Consider the following 11275-nt stretch of genomic DNA (forward strand, 5'->3'; position numbering starts at 1 on the left):
TGAACTATTTAAAAGCAGATTCTAAATATATAATTTTGTCCCTTCATATATTAAGGAAGCACCTCCAAAATATGAACATTTTCTTACATACCACAAAGCCATATTCACAAAATTAACAATTTATTGCTAACATCTAATGCCAATTCCATTAGAAAATTTCTCTGATGTCTCAAAAAATGTCTGTTTATAGTTGGTTTGTTCAAATCAGAATCTAAATAAGATCTGCACAATGCATTTGGTTGTTAAATCTTTTAAGTCTCTTCATCCACGGCACTGCTTTGTTCTTTTTTTTCTTTTTCTTTTTTTCCTTTTTTAAAATTTCTATTATTGACCTGTTGTAGAAACTGGATTAGTTAATCCTGTAAAATGCCTAATATTTCATAATAAAAACCATTTTTATAAAGCAGGATAAAATATGGGGTTTGAGCCTTCAAACTTCCAGTAAGTCAGACCATCTCTCTGGAATGTTCTTTGAAGTGTCTGGCATACAAAACAGTTGGTGAACCATCAACACTCACCACACTTGGCACGCATAATCCAAGCTGTTAAATAAGAGTGCTTGTGCTTAAGGTTTTAATTTTATCATTCAGTCTTCTCAGGTTCTTGACCTGCTTACTCACTGTGATTTGCCTACTGTTATTAAATTAACAGAATCTGAAAATAGCAGTTTCTCAGATGTTTTTAAAAGCAATTAAGATAATGCTTCAGTTTGCTAACCTCAGCCTTTTTCACTTCAGAAATTAGAAAATTAAAAATAGTTGAACTGGAGGTAGCATTAATAAAAGCCAAGTTTGGTTCCACTCTGAGGATGCACAGAAGCAGCAGTGACCAAACTACATGTTTTCTTCACCTCAATGTCAGTCTCTCTGAGAAGGATGACTTTGGTTTCTTTGCTATAATTAGCCTCTGTTGCCAATGGAGCAGAGTCTTATTACTTGCAGTAAATAGAATTAGATCACTAGTTCTTTTGGCTTTGTTGATTCAACAGGTTGTGAGTGCATGAACATTATTGACAACAATACCATTGTTATGTAAAATGTTGACATTAGGAAAAACTGGATAAAGGGTATGTGGGAACTCTGTACTATCTTTACAACTCCTCTAACTATACAATTATATCACAGTCAGACATTTTAAAATACTAATTTCCTCTTCTAAATGATTATCTTAAGGGAGTGCATGATTATTCTGTTAATGATGTCATTGGTTTAATTATTTTTGAAGCCCCTCTTTTGGAACTGTCCTCAAAAACCTAAAGGTCATAAAATTGGAAAATTGTAAGAGATCTGAGGAGTTATCTAGTCCAGTCTGCCAACCATTCTGGAGAATTCTGCTATGTACCATAATTTATTTACCACCCCCCTAGTGATTAGTACTTAGGTTGTGTCCCAAATTGTCCCCTTTACAAAGTTTATGTGAATTTTTTGTACTTATATCTTTAGACATATTAGGGATATTTCAGTACTCTAGATTCAAAAAGTGGAATTATTGGGTCAAAGGAAATACACATTTAAAATATTGATCCTGAGAAACTTAACAGGAACCCATGGGGGAGGGGAAGGAAAAAAAAAAAAAGAGAGAGGTTAGAGTGGGAGAGAGCCAAAGCATAAGAGACTCTTAAAAACTGAGAACAAACTGAGGGCTGATGGGGGGTGGGAGAAAGGGGAGGGTGGTTGATGGGTATTCAAGAGGGCATCTTTTGGGATGAGCACTGGGTGTTGTATGGAAACCAATTTGACAATAAATTTCATATATTTAAAATAAAATAAATAAAATAAAATATTGATTAAGTCCTTCCAATTTGCCATCCAAAACAGCTGTATGCTTCTACCAACAGTGTGTGGGCATATACTAACATGGGATGCTATCACTCTTCTACATTTTTGCTGTTCTGATACGGGCCTGCTGACACACAGGCAGTGTGAGTGGCCTGTCTCCATAGGGAAGAATATTTTGCCAATGACATATTTTAGAATTAGCATGATGATATGTTTCATAAATATTTTGAACCCTCCTTTCTGCTGACTGCTCACACCACCTATCCATGCCTCCATATGCTGCTGCTGCTAGGTAAAAAAACCATCTTGCTTTATTTGCATTTCTCTAATTAGCAGTGAGGTTGAAAGCATGGCTTATTTGTTTATTGACAGCTTGTATTCCTTTCTCACTGAATTGCCTATTCACTTTCTTGGTCAGTTTTATTTTTTATTTTCTTTTTCTTATTTTAAAAGAACACTTGATATTTGATGAATAATAACCCCTTGTCGCCCAGGTTGTGAATGTTTTCTGTGCGTCACTCATAACTTTATAGTCACTTTTGCTATTTTGCTATTTGAAAGTTATGTTGGTGTTTGGCAGAAGATACAAGAGAGTTTTCATTTCATTTAAATCCATTTCAAATTAGAAATACTGTGCTTATCTGAGCAAGGAGCAATGCTCAGGATCAAAGCAAAGCATAGTAAAAGACTCCTGAGTGGACTTCCTGGACTCCCTCCACTTGCCTCCCAACTCCCATCTCTCACCCCATGCTATTGCTCCCCTGGGGATTCCAAGGAGAGAAGGATGACCGTAAGGAAAGGCATCACTCTTTACAAGTGTTTAATCATCATACAATCTCATCAATCCATCATGGCTTCCAGGTTTTTGTGTCAGACTAAGGAAGTTCTTTCCTACCCAAAGTTTGTAAAGACATTTTTCTATATATATTTTTTACAAATAGTTTTATTGTTTTGTTTTTTTACATTTAGATTTTTAAATCACCCATGGTTTATGGGTAATTAAGCCAATTATCCTTCTGCTGTTTATGTTGAATTATCTAGTCTTCCCCCACTGATTTGAAATGCCACCCTGAGGAATACCTGGCTGGCTCAGGCAGTTGAGCATGCAACTCTTGATCTTGGGGGTTGTGAGTTCAAACCCCATGTTGCATGTAGAGATTACTTAACAATAAGATATCAAAAAGAAAGAAAGAAAGAAAGAAAGAAAGAAAGAAAGAAAGAAAGAAAGAAAGAAAGAAAGAAAGAAAGAAAGAGAAAAAAAAAAAGGAAAGAGAAGTAAAGAAATGACCATACTACCCTATTTACTATATAGTTTTATAGTTCTTTTAGTGTCTTATAAGCCAATTTTTATTTTGTTACAGTTGTTTTTCAAAACCTTCTTAGCTATTTTCAAACATTTACTCTTCCAGAGAAACTAGAGAATCAATTTTTAAATTAAAAAGACTCCATTGGGATTTGGATAAAAATTACATTTAATTTATAGATCAATATGGAGAGAATTGACTCTTAAGAAATACTGAGGTTTCTTATCCATATATGACTCTCCATTTGCAAAAAACGATATGTCCTTCAGTAAAACATAATTTTAATGGGTTTTGAATATTTTTTATTAATTTTATTTCTAGGTATTTTTTTTCAATGTTATTCATTTTTGAGAGAGAGAATGAGAGAAAGACAGAGCATGAGTGGGGAAGGGGTAGAGATCTTGAGAGGGAGACACAGAATCCAAAGCAGGCTCCAGGCTCTGAGCTGTCAGCATAGAGCCCGACACGGGACTGGAGCTCACGAACTGTGAGATCATGACCTGAGTTGAAGTCGGACGCTTAACTGACTGAACCACCCAGGTGCCCCAATTTGTAGGTATTTTAGAGTTGTGATTATTATGTGTCATTTTTCCATTATATTTTTGAAATGGTTCTTAATACATAGTAAAATTATGATTTTTGTATATTCCTTTTGTACTTAGTATCTTGTATTATTGTACTTTGTTTACTTAACTCTTCCCCATTTCTGGGCATTAGGTTGTTCCCAAGCTTTGAGGATCATAATTAGCCTTGCTATAAACATCTCTAAACAGGTAATTTTTTCTCTTTAAATTTCTTCCCACAAATGGAAAAACAGATTTAAAGAGTATATGGAACTTTATGGCTCTTATTACACATTGCTCTGAGTAATCTCCTGAAGGGCTAGACTCCTTTCCAATTCTGCCTATAATAATATCAGCAAATGAAGTAATAATGATGAAGATAATGATGACGAGGATGATGAGACTGTTGGTAAGAGCCATATTATGCTCTGGGCTTCCCATGTCTTTTCATCTAATACTCACAATGAATCTATAATATGCTATTGCTGTCTCATATGGACAGATAAAGGAAACTGAGGTACAGAGAGATTAACATCTGCACTCACACCTGGTAGGAGGCGAAGTCAGATGTGTTGTGTTCCATGGTCAATGCCTTCTCAAATACCCATACTTTTTTTAAAAGCATTTTTTAAAGTTTATTTATTTATTTTGAGAGAGAGAGAGAGGGAGAGCAGGGGAGGGGCAGAGAGAATCCCAAACCGGTTCCACACCAGTAGCTCTGAGCCCGACTCAAGGCTCAAACTCACAAACCATGAGATCATGACGTGAGCCAAAACCAAGAGTCAGATGCTTACCAACTGAGCCACCCAGGCGCCCCATCTAATACCCATACTTTTTATATTTCATTTATATTTGAGACTTTAAAAGGTATATAAGAGCTGAAGTTGTTTTACTTTGCATTTCTTAACCAAGAAGTAGGTTGTTAGATAACATACTTGTTAAACCTCTTTTTCATCTCCTTTGACCACTTATCCAATAGACTGGTGATGTTAATTAGATATTTGTAACAACGCCCTCTAAATTGGATAGAAATTGGATAGAGATTATAAAAAAAGATTGTATTTTTTTTCCCATATGTTTACATATATTCTTAGGTTTTAGTGCCCATTGATTCTTCCTTTCCTCTATTCTAATTTATGTCTTCTGTAAATTCCTTTTTTTTAATAAATTTTTTAAAAATTTATTTACTTATTTTGAGAGTGAGCATGAGCATGGGGAGCAGCAGAGAGGGAGAGCGAGAATCCCAAGCAGGCTCTGTGCTGTGCTGTCAGCACAGAGCCCAATGCAGGGTCCACCCAGGCACCCCTTCTGTAAATTCTCTTTATCTGAAAATTCCATTACCAGCATGGGGAATAGTATATTAAGTAGTACTTAACACTCTTATCTTATTCATACAATGGTAGTCTTAGTAGAAGTAGTAGTAGTAATGGTAGTGATAGCAGCTTTCAAAAACTAAGTGCTTACCAAGTGCTAAGGATATTACACACATGAACTCATTTAATTATCACTATAATCCAATGAGATATTATCTTTGTTTTACAGATGAAGAAATAGGCCCAGGAGATCCTGGGTGGCTCAGTGGGTTAAGTGAGTAAGCATCCAACTCTTGATCTCAGCTCAGGTCATGATCTCGATGTTCGTGGGTTTGAATCCTGTATCAGGCTCTGTGTTGACAGCATGAAGCCTGCTTGGGATTATGTCTCTCTCTTTCTCTGCCCCTCCCCACTCTCTCTCTCTCAAAATAAATAAATAAACTTAAAAAAGAAAAAAGAAATAGGCTCAGATTTATCAGCTTGGTCAAGGACACACAATTAACAAAAGGAAGTCCTGTCTATGCCGAAGTCCATGTTCTTAATAACAGTACTGCTGGCCCCCCATTATGTAGAGTATAAAGTTAACTCTCTTTGAAAACAAAATCTCTTTATAAACGTAAAGAAATCTTCCATACCAATTTATTTCTTTTTAAAATTTTGAATGAATGGGTTTTTATAACATTATATTAGTTTCACGTTTACAACATAATGATTCAATATTTGTACGTACTGTGAAATGATCACCACGCTAATCTAGTTAACATCCATCACCACATCTAGTTATAAATGTTTCATACTAACTTCTTACAAGCTTTGAATCAAAGAGATTTTTAATTTAATCAAATATTTTCTTAACATTTATAAAGAACTTTGTCATTACCCTTGCCTATCCTGGCTTCTACCTCCGGTGGTCTCTGGGCATTGCCACTCTGGCCTCCAGGGGGCACTGTTACCCCTTTAATACTGTGGCTCAAGCCTTTGCTAATTCCCTTAAGCACAGATAAGACCAGGAAAATATTTAAACAAAGTTTACAAGGGGCTCAGATGAACAGAAGGCAAATGAGTACAGAGAGTAATATACAACTAGATAATTTGGTTCACTGAATGCAGAGTAGGCATTTCAGTATTTGACACTGAATACCTTGCTTCCCACTGCATGCACAAAGCAGAAAACTTTTTTTCTATCCTGCACTATGTCCTCAAGCAAGCAAAATTCTTCAAAAACTGGCTCTGAGATTGGTAAGGCTAGTTCCAGCTAAGGGCTTCCTTCCAAATTCTACTTTCCAGTTTCAGTGTCTGCCTCTCCCTACACACTGGACACTTAACATGTCAGCCCTCTTCTAGAAAGATGGCATTGTCTGCTTCTGGTTTGTAGCTTTACCCTGTTGTTTGGGAATGGTTATCTGTGGGTGTCTCATACTCCTTCATGTCTTAGACAGTATGCCAAGAATGTAAGGCCCTAACAGCTTATACAGCTTATATTACATATCTATTACTACATAACCGATTACTCCAAAATGTAGAGACTTAAAAAACAAACTTTTTTTTTTTTTTTGACAGTTTCTTTTGATTAGGAATCTGGGCATAGCTTAGCTAGGTGCCCCTGGTTCCAGATCAAGGTGTTGGCCAGGGTGCAGTCATCCCCAGTCTTGAATAAGGGAGATTCTTCTTCCAAGCTCATTCAACAGAGTTGTTGGTAGGCCTCAGGTTCTCACTGTGGCCAAAGACATCCTTTCCTTGCCATGTAGGTCTCTCCATAAGGCAGCTCACAACATGCTGTCTACCCTCGCAGTGAGTGAGAGAGAACATGAGAGGGTGCCCAAGACAGAAGCTACAGTGTTTTTATAACCTCATGTCAGAAGCAATATCCTGTCATTTGTGCTGTATTAAATTAGTTAGAAGTGAGTCAGTAACTCTAGCCCACACTCAACTGGAGGTGATTACACCAAGGAGTGAATACCAGAAGGTAAGAATCATTATGGGCCATTGTAGAGGCCTTCTACCATATCACTTTACGCAAGCCATTTCTCATGGTGGTGTTTACAGCAAGCAATCTTTTTTTCTTTTTAATTTTTTTAAATGTTTACTTATTTTTCAGAGAGGGGAGGGGAGGAGAGAGGGAGACACAGACTCCAAAGCAGGCTCCAGGCTCCAAGCTGTCAGCACAGAGCCCAATTTGGGGCTCGAACTCATGAACCAGGAGATCATGACCTGAGAAGAAATCGGCACTCCAGTCCTTTTTTTTTAAAGTTTATTTATTTATTTTGAGAAAGAGAACAGGGGAAGGGCAGAGAGAGAGAGAGGGGGAGAAAAAGAACCCCAAGAAGTCTCCACACCCAGCCCGGTGCCTGATGTGGGGTTTGATCTCACAACTGTGAGATCATGACCGGAGCTGAAACCAAGAGTTGGACATTTAACCAACTGAGCTACCCAGGTTTCTTGCCCTTTTTAAAAAACTTATGTCTACTCCCAACTTGGGGCTTGAACTTAAAACCCTGAGATCAAGAGTAGCAGGCCCTACTGACTGAGCCAGCCAGGACCGCCTACATCAAGCAGTCTTGAGGAATGAAGTAACCTCTCCCTCTGGGAAAGAGAAGCTGGCTTAGCTTGTTGCTTGCTAGAAAAGCAATGGGCTCCCCAAGCTCAGTGTTACCCCCAATGAACACAAACCCACTGCACATGTGGCATCTATCTGGGGCTCTTAGTATCACACCTGTGAGACTTGGGGCAAGAGGAGTTAATGTAAACAATTCATGCTGTTTATGCTGTGCTGTGGGTAAAAAAAATTTTTTGCCTAGGTGGCTCAGTCTGTTGAGCATCAACTCTTGGTTTCAGCTCAGGTCATGATCTTACAGTTCATGAGTTCAAGACCTGCCTGGGATTCTCTCTCTCTCTCTCTCTCTCTCTCTGCCCGACCCTACTCTCTCTCTCTCTTTCTCTCTCTCTTTTCTCTCTCAAAATAAATAAATAAACTTTTATAAAAGTTTTTTCCCCCTCTTCCTCAGATATTCCATGTCTTCTTTCAGCAGCTGTAAAACAGTAAAGGTTAACTTGTTGGCTTGTAAGTAGGATAAAAACAAATTGCAGACCTGACAGTTTGACTCAACAGCACAATTCAGAATTGTATACAAGCCTGGGAGACCATCATTCATACAAGAGATCCACGTACATATATTTCATTTTATTTGACAAACACTTATGTGCCAGGTAATTATTCTAAGAGTTTATAGACATAAACTCATTTCATCCATGAGGTAGGCACTATTAAAAACCCCTGCTTTACAGATGAGGCAGAAGAGGCCCAAAGATGTTGAATAACTTGCTGCAAGTCACATTGCTCATTAAGCGTCAGAGCCTCAAATAGTCAAACAGAAACAAACACAAAAGTCCTGGCTACACCATCCATTGATTCACTCTTTCATGCTAACTGTGTTCCAGGTTGGGAAGGGGTGAAGCAGAGACAAGATGGGAGGAAATGACAAAACAGAGAGTTCATTCCTCAAAACATGAGTTGAAATCAATTTAGAATTTTTCATTCCTAACATAGTAACATATTGTCTGTTATTTCAAAGGATATTCAAAGGATAAACTCTACCAGTTATATTTGACTGGTTAGGATTTGACTTAGAACACTTGTTCTATATTCAGACTATGAAGGTTAAAATGTATTGTTCACACACACAAATCTGAACATGGAATTTATAACAGCTTTGTTCATAACTGCCAAAACTTGGAAGCAGCCAGGATGTTTTTCAGTTGGTGAATGGACAAACTGTAGTACATACAGACAATAAAAATTAATTAATTTTTATTTTAGATAAAGAGAGTGTGTGAGCAGGGGAGAGGGGCAGAGGGGGAGAAAGAGAGAGAGAGAGAGAGAGAGAGAGAGAGAGAGAGAGAGAGAGGGAAAGAGAGAGAAACTTAAGCAGGCTCCATGCTCAGCACAAAGCCCGATGTGGGACTTGATCCAATGACTCTGGGATCATGACCTGAGCCAAAATCAAGAGTCGGACGCTCGACCAACTGAGCCACCCAGGCACCCCTCAATAGAAAATTATTTAATTCTAAAAACAAATGACCTATTAAACCATGAAAAGATTGGGGGGAGGGGACTTTAATGCATGTCACTAAGTAAAAGAAGCCATATGATTCCAGCCATATGACAATCTGAAAAAGGCAAAACTATGGAGATAGTAAAAAGATCAGTGGTTTCCAGGGGTTGGGAGGAAGGGAGGGATGAATAGGCAGCGCTCAAAGGATTTCAGGGCAATGAAACTGTTTTGTAGGATACTGTAATGGTGAAAACATGTTATTATACATTTGTCCAAGTCCACAGAATATGCAACAAGAGTGAACCCTAATGTAAACCATAGACTTTGATGATAATGATGTGTCAATGTTGGTTCATCCATGATAATGAATGTACTACTCTGATGGGGCAGGTTGTGCATGTGTGGGGACGGGTTATATAAGACCTCTACACTTTCCACCCAATGTTGTTATGAACCTAAAACTGCTTTAAAAAATAGTCTTTTAAAAAATGCTTTGAAAATTACAGTGTACTTAAATTTTTTTAAAAAAATTTTAAATTTATTTTTGAGAGAGAGAGAGAGAGAGGGCACACCAGCAGGGGAGGAGCAGAGAGAAAGGGAGACACAGAACCCGAAGCAGGGTCCAGGCTCTGAGCTTTCAGCACAGATCACAATGCGCGGCTCAAACCCACGAACCATGAGATCATGACCTGAGCTGAAGTCGGATGCTTAACCAACTGAGCCACCCAGGCACCCCCAAAAATTATAGTGTACTTTAAACTATTTTTTTAAAATTTTTTAATGTTTATTTATTTTTGAGAGAGAGAGAGAGAGGCCAGGAGCTGGGGAGGGGAAGAGAGAGAGAGGGAGTCACAGGATCCAAATTTGCACGTCACCCTTGCACAGGGGCGGGCTAATCTTCTCTGTATTGTTCCAGTTTTAGTACACGTGCTACCGAAGCGAGCACAGGAGTTACAGAATCCGAAGCAGGCTCCAGGCTCCGAGCTGTCAGCATAGAGCCTAACTTCGAGCTAGAACCCATGGACCACGAGATCATGACCTGAGCTGAAGTTGGATGCTTAACTGACTGAGTCATCCAGGCACCTCAAATGTAAACTATTATTAATAGCGTAAACGTGTAGTAAGTTTTTGTTAACCTCACTCTATACCTGTTCAAGTCCCCCTTGCTCTTGGTCTCATCCTTCTGTCTGTTGCCTCCTCCTTTCCTTAATAAGTGTAAATGGCTTGGCCCCCACTTGGGCTCTCTTCCCCTCCTCCATTGTCCTTCTCTTCAACTTTCCTAACCCAGGTTTAATGCGGCTGCCTCCTCCATACCTATACCATGGCTGCAGAGCTCTGCGAAGATGATATCTATTGTACAACTTGCATTTCTCCTACATCAGTTCATCCCTCAGTGTGTCCTGCAACTGTTTCTGTGTTTCTCAAACCAGAGCTTTCTGCTTAATATATGTATCAGCAAATTTTAAGTGTAGTTTTTATTTTTGATATTGTACTATTTTGAATAAATATTTTCAAAGTCATGCCATTTCTTCTTACTCGACAGATATTATATGTCAGGCTTTTTGCCTATATATATGTAATTAGATTCATGTTATTAAGCTGTTTTCTATTTAAAAATTAAAATAATCTGGCTTCTAATGATCATGTACAGATATATGGCAGATAAGCATATCTATCAATGATGATTCACCGAAAAGTGCTTATGTATCAGCAAACCCAGATGGGTTGATGTGTTTAGAGTTGCTTTAATTATTGGTCTCCTTTTTTTTTTTTTTTTTTAAGAAAAGATGACTTTTATTTATTTTTATTTGAGAGAGAGAGTGAGTGCAAGTGGAAGAGGAACAGAAGAAGAGGGAAAATCTTAAGCAGGTTCCATACTCAGGACCCTAGGATCATGACCCGAGCCGAAATCAAGAGCCCGACACTCAACCAACTGAGCCACCCAGGCGCCCCAATTATTGGTCTCCTTAAGAAGATTCTGTGAAAAAGTTGAGTCATATTCCCTTCTTTAATGTGCCTCAATGCCTTGGAATAAGCCTCCCTTGTTCTTTAGATTAGAGTATTTCTTCACTCAGTGAGCTCAATCAGAATCTAATTCAATCCTTTCCATAGCTTCTCTTTTAGCAAGACTAGGGACCACTCCCTGTGTCCTAGGGATTAATACTACTGGTCTCAAATGGTAGCCGATGGGGAAAATTTGCTTGATAGATGTGGCTCATTTGGCCTGCACAGCATTTTAAGAAAAATCTCAATTCGTTCCTAGCA

General features: G+C 38.2%; 1 non-coding gene across 1 annotated transcript; it reads right to left on the bottom strand.

The window, feature by feature from the left end:
• Nucleotides 1-9850: 9850 nt before the first annotated feature.
• LOC122235213 lies at nt 9851-9956 on the bottom strand. The gene has a single exon (XR_006213335.1). It is a non-coding gene; the product is annotated as a U6 spliceosomal RNA (small nuclear RNA).
• Between the last annotated feature and the right edge of the window lie 1319 nt (nt 9957-11275).

This window comes from Panthera tigris, chromosome F2 (genome assembly GCF_018350195.1).
Source record: "Panthera tigris isolate Pti1 chromosome F2, P.tigris_Pti1_mat1.1, whole genome shotgun sequence".
In the NCBI taxonomy this organism is placed as follows: Eukaryota; Metazoa; Chordata; class Mammalia; order Carnivora; family Felidae; genus Panthera; species Panthera tigris.